This window comes from Rattus rattus, chromosome 3 (assembly GCF_011064425.1).
Source record: "Rattus rattus isolate New Zealand chromosome 3, Rrattus_CSIRO_v1, whole genome shotgun sequence".
In the NCBI taxonomy this organism is placed as follows: Eukaryota; Metazoa; Chordata; class Mammalia; order Rodentia; family Muridae; genus Rattus; species Rattus rattus.
The window spans coordinates 96,323-102,641 of NC_046156.1; the positions used below are offsets into that span (position 1 = coordinate 96,323).

A 6,319-nucleotide genomic window follows, 5' to 3' on the forward strand; every position below is an offset into this window, starting at 1 on the left:
CCTTCTATTCTTATTAAAAACAAATCATCCAAAGCATTCACCTGTTCAAGAAGCTGTCAGTATACTCCCAACAACACTCCTGCCATGCACCTCATTTCATCTCCTATGGGTTTAAATAAATGAGTATAATAACTTGAAACCTTTAACTCCTTTCAGATAATGTATAAGGAATATGTGCTTGTTTTAGTATTCCAGTCATGAGGGCCATTCCACATGAGTCAGTATATCTGAAGAAATCATTATACGTTAATGTATAAAATACTTAGGATCTCTTCAGTTATGATCTCATCTCTATATATTTGAAACTAATACCTGAAGCCAAGAAAATTGCCCTTAGACTTTTACCTTGTGAATTACTGGGCATCTTCTTCTATGTCTTTTTTTCTACGCCAGGTTCTAAAATCTTTTAAAGGCATAATTCTTTTTCATTGAGGTCTTAAGAAGAATCTCCAAAGATGACTAGATAAAATCATAGCAGCTCTGGTTTAGCAGGTGCAAGGAATCTGACCAGTTTTTTTCCTCCCACTTCTCTGCCATCTGTAAGTTAGTCTAGAGGTCTGTTTTCAAAGTCATAAAGCTCCATATGACACAATTTGTTTATCCTGTTTTCCATAGTAAAATCAGAGCTATCCATGGTGTTTTTCTCCCTTGTTTTCAGTTTTAGCCTCAAACCCTCTTAATCTAATCAATGAGGTTGAATGTTTACAAAATCTTCACTTAAGCATCCATATGGCTTGGCAGGTGTAAGTATCCCTACAAGGTAAAAGAGTGATTTATCAGGTCTCCATGGCTAGTTGGAAATACACTTTGGGATTTTCTCAATCTATTTACCATGACCCTGATGTAATCATGCACATTTCTGCTCTTGAAAAATCTCTTTAGCAAAACATAATCTTTTATACTTTCCCCACTACCAAAAATTTCATTCTGTATTCTTCAGGAAGGTCAAGCTAGGAGCTGTATCCATACACAGTCTTACTAAATCTGATCCAGGACTGAGCTTTCCCTGTGTTTCCACTCCTTCACTCTCATCCTCTGCCTCTGAATCCCAGAAGCAGGAGACATATCTATGTTCTCTCTTCCCTAATATGACTCAGGATCCTTACCCCATGTAGTCTACACAAGCTGCACTTAAGCCCAGGCCAGAACCACATACTTGAGTTCTCTTGACCAAGACCCAACAGAGATACTTGTCTGCTCCCTTGTTGAATCTTACCCAGGACCGAATCTTACCCTGTGACTCCACCCTTCTACTCTTACCTTCTCCCTCTGAGTCCAGACCCAGACAGGGCTGTTCTGACTTCTAGGTCCAGACCTAGCTGGGAGCCACATCCACAAGCATGCCAAAAATCTTCCCTAGTCCCTTGTTCCATTGTTTTCCATTCCCAACATCAGCTGGTAGCTATACCAGGACTTCTTGATTTTACCCAAGCAATTTCTCTTGACTTTTAAGACCCCAGAACCAAATCAGTTGTCACTGAATGCAGGTCATTCCAATCTCCTTCATGCAATAATTGATGGTATGCATCTAAAAAACTGCACATACATAATATGAAATTAACCAAGGTCTGGCAATAGCAAAAACAGAAACAAACATTTACTCTACATAGGCAAGATAGAAGTTCATTATAGACACATGAATGAAATAAATTCACATTTAGGATCCACTGAAAAAACTATGACAATATGTCCCTCCCAAAGATGATTGGTAATATAGAAATGTATTTCCAAGAGGAATTATCTAAATGAAACTCAGGGCACTGAATTAAAAAATAAAATTATGAACATGATCATGAATAAGAATTCAAAGACAGATACAAGCAAATATCTGAACAAACTTACAAAGGAAAGAAATAAATGTCATATAGAAGTCTAAGAACACACAAAGGACTAAAAGAAACTACAAAAACAGTACAAGTTGTGAAAATGGATTCAACAAAGAAACAGAAATATTAAAGAAAACTTAAAACCAAGGAAGAAAGAACTGAAAATCTCAATGACCAAATTTAGGAGACTTGGGGAATCTTTCTTCTTCCCTTCCTTCCTTCCTTTTTTTCTTTTCTTTCTTTCTTTCTTTCTTCTTTCTTCTTTCTTTCTTTTTTCTTTCTGACCCAATTAGTAAGATATAAATGCTCACCCAAACATAAAAGCCCAGTATCAATAATCTCCCAAGAGCATTAACAACAAACTTGCAAATACACAGAGCAGAATCCCAACGTCACCTGCCATGGGTTCTCGCCCTCTCCCTCCTGTCTTTTCCTCATTTCTGTTCCAGTCTCCTCCTCTTCCTCCAAACTTCTCTCCCACCCATCCTTCCATCTCATCCAATGACAGGCCTCCTTCTATTCTGTACCTGCCTCTCACCTGTATTTTACAAACTAATGAAGAGAAGGTCTGTGAAGTCACCTGAGTCCTGAGCGATGACTGTCCTTGGGGCAGTGGAATTAGCATTAAAATACAGATAACTCCAGGGCAAACCACAACACTTCCCCCTTTTTGTCCAGTTAAAAGGCCTTTTCACTTATATATAAATTGAGTACAATTATTACCATTCTACAATTTATAAAACATATGATATACTCAACACCCAGTCCATTACTATATCATTTAAACAGAACATTTAGCTATCCATTCCAGCTTAAAAAGGCTTAAAATCTATATTATATTTTGGCTAGCTTGTATAGTATCTGATAACTATCTAATAAAATATGTCTTTGCAGAGTTAAACAGCCTGATAGGCTATGAGACTATAATGAGTCTTCAACCCTGTCAGGTGCCTGAGAATGACCAAATATTTGTACACATAGGAAGCCTAACACAGCTTGCAGAACTGAGAGGTTGCAGAGCCTAAACTTCACTAGCACAGTCTCCTGTTATCAACAGGTGAGCACAAGTCTTCAGCCTTCTGGCCCAAAATCAACTGACAGACTGTTGAAATGCAGATTTTTGAAGGGCTGATTACTCTGTCTTGTCCGTGCTTATCAGTCAACTATTCTGCATAATTTGTCCTTTTCTGGACAGTATTAGTCTGGAGCTGAAACAGGCAGTTTTGTCCAGTTTTGCCTAGCCCCAAAGTATTACCTCACCTGGAGGTAGAGATGTTCAAATTCTTCATTAAATCTGCCAAAGGGGAACTGTTAGGAGCAGATATGTCTCAACAAAAGATAAATAACTTTAAATCTCAAATTTTGTGTATTCCTGATGTTTTTGAAAAACATCTATCAATATAAGACTATCTGGACTGTCTTCTTTATATCTTAATGTTACCTTGAAAGTACTCCCACAAAGTCAGAACCATGAATTTGTTATTTGGCCCTTAACTCACATGTGTAGTCAACTCAGAAGTTTGTAACAACATCACTAGAAGGACTGGCTCTAAACCTTGTACTTTTAAACTCTTTTAACAAATAAATTCTATACCAAAGCAAACATATGATTTTAGCTTAGTTGCCAAATGAGATTATGACTGTATAACTCAATCTAGCTAATTCCTCCCTGTTAAATTACAACCATTTCTAAATTCCTCATTAAAAAAGTCTTTAGAATAACCACTTTCAGGCCCCCAAAAGTCCAGGGAATTGGGATGATGACTCCTCTATAACTTCTTCAAGCTGTATATGGGCATTGAGATATCCTTGGGAGTAGGGGGAAGGAAAAATGAAGCAAATTTTGTTGTGGGTGTGTTCTGACTGGACCCAGCTGAAAGTCCTTGAGACCAGGAATCAAAGTAGGCACACTCTGCAAAATACAACTCTCAAGACAAAAGTTTAGAGTCGAGATATCTTTTCGTTTGATTTTTCTGATTCAGGTGGTCTACCTCTATCAAATCTGATCAGTATGACTCTGTGAGGTTTCCAGAGCCTAATCACACTTTTTAAAAACACAAAGACAAAATCTTTCTCTCAAAATACTGTGTTCCTAAGTCTGTAACCAGAAAAGCTTGTATCTTGCACTCTTTCCCAGAGTAATAATATAACCATAAAACTCAAAGTCACACCCATTATGAATATTAAACAATTCTTTTAAAATGGAAGTAAGCCAAACAATGAGCCTGATAGGCTTTTGTACTCTATGATATCAGGAAATGAACCCAAAATTCCCGTGGAGTTCACATTAAGAGAATCCGAGCTTCCTGTTGTGGTAAATATCAATAATAACCACAAACCCTCGCTAGCCCACATCAATGAGCCATATGGCCTTTAGCGGGGTAATTCATAAAACAAACCAAATACCTTCTATCAATTCCAATATCAATAAGCAACTTAAAATCAGGACTTTTGCCCTAAATATATCCATCTGTTAAGCTCTCTACCCAGAGCCACAGATTTTTATTTAACCTTAATAACTTCTATAATATATGTCTGCATTTACTCTGCCTGGTGTTACAGACATTTATCACAACTCTCTACTTGGAGTTAATGACTATTTTCCCCATCTAAGTTCCAAACCATGGATGAAAATTCCCACGTGATTCGGGTAATCTCTGTACTCTCCTTAAAACAAACTTAAACACCTTCTATCAGTTCCAATACCAATAAACAACTGATCAAACCAGGACTTTAGCCCAAAATATATCCATCTGTTAAGCTCTCTACCCGGAGCCACAGAGTTTTCTTTAACCTTAATAACTTCTATAATATATGTCTGCATTCACTCTGCCTGGTGTTAGACATTTATCACAACCTTCTACTTGGAGTTAGTAAGTAATTTTTCCCTAAGTTATGAACCGTGGGTGAAAATCCCCACCTGATTCAGGAAATCTCTTTACTCTCTTCTTTCCAAAAAAAAAAAAAAAACTTAATCACCTTTTAATAATGCCTGTCATTAAAAAGTAGCTTGTCTAACTAGGATTTCAACCCAAAATTCCTGTGGAGCCCACATTAGAAGGAATATGAGTATACTGAAAGACTTTTCTAAACACCTTTTCTTTTAAAAAGGCAGCTTAATCTCTAACTCTCTGATCTGCCATTACTTATCACACAGCCTGGGACCTATAACCTGCCAGCCCAGGCTACTTCCCTGTTTCTTTGTTAAATTCCCCGTGCTTGAGATATGACATGACTTAACATGGCACCGGACTCCTCTTAGAAAATAAAACTTTCTCTCAATTCATAGGATTACTAGTGGATTCTAGCCCAAGGTTGGTTCGTCATGTGTTGTTGTAAAAATATAATAAATAAAAAAGTATGGTTGTCTTTTATTACCCTAGGTCTGGCACCTCAGTGCCCCAAGATATCTGCTAGATATCTTGGTGGAAACACATCCCAACTCTGCGGAAGTGGCCCAGTATCTCCAGCAACTGCACACTCTCCTACATTCAAATTGTCACATAAAAGAATACACAACACAATAATCTTTGACCCAATTAGTAAGATATAGACGCCGACCTAAACATACAAACCCCGGTACCATCCATCCCTTAAGAACATGAATAACAACCTGTAAATACACAGAGTGGAATCTTAACGTCACCTGCCATGGCTTCTCACCCTCTCCCTCCTGTCTCTTCTGGGGGGAACCCTTTCTAATAGAATGTATCAATAGTAGAATATCGGGACTTGAAGATAAAATGCAGGAACTGAACCATTAAATCAAAGAGCATTCTCCTTAAAAAAAGGAATATGGGAGACAGTTTGCCATACTTTGGAGAGAGAAAAGCCAAATAGCCATCGTCAAAGATCACCTCCTGTATTCCTAGCTGGACAAGAGGAAACACAAAGAGAAACATCCAGGTATGGAGGATCAAGGCTCCAGCCACGATATCACCCAGTTACTCTTCCTGGCAGTCAAGGAAGACTCAAAGAACAGCATGATATGAAAGCAGAGGCTTTTTTTCAGGATGGAGAGTGGAGAGATGAGAAAGGTGCACAGGGCCAGCCTGGAGTGGGAGCAGTGGGAACAGAAGGTGAAGGAGAATAATTAAATGGAGGAGAGGGCCACTTTCGTCCTGGTGCTCCAGGTCTTGTGGGTAATGGGGACAATGATGGTGGCACCAGGGATAGTAGCATGGAACAGGAGCAAAATGAGCCAGTAGCTGAGGGCAATGACAGACAGAAGAGTGTAAAGTCTAAGGAGAAGCAGATGCCCCTCCACTGCCCTAGTGGTGGCTGGAGGAATTGAACATTTTGCAAAGCAGTGATTCCTCCGATGCCCCAACAAGGCAGGATCTTGATAGGTGGATAGATGTCAGTGTGTCCAGGGTGCAGAATTGGTTTAAGATTAGGAGGGCTGCATACAGAAGAAATAGGAAAGCACCAATCCCTGAAAATTTTAGAGCAACTTATGAGTGCCCTGCTTGTTTTGAAGTGTTGGGGAGAAA

General features: G+C 38.7%; 1 pseudogene; it reads left to right on the forward strand.

Moving 5' to 3' along the window:
- The first annotated feature begins 5,734 nt into the window (after positions 1-5,734).
- Positions 5,735-6,319, forward strand: part of LOC116895193 — an 891-nt pseudogene continuing 306 nt past the window's right edge.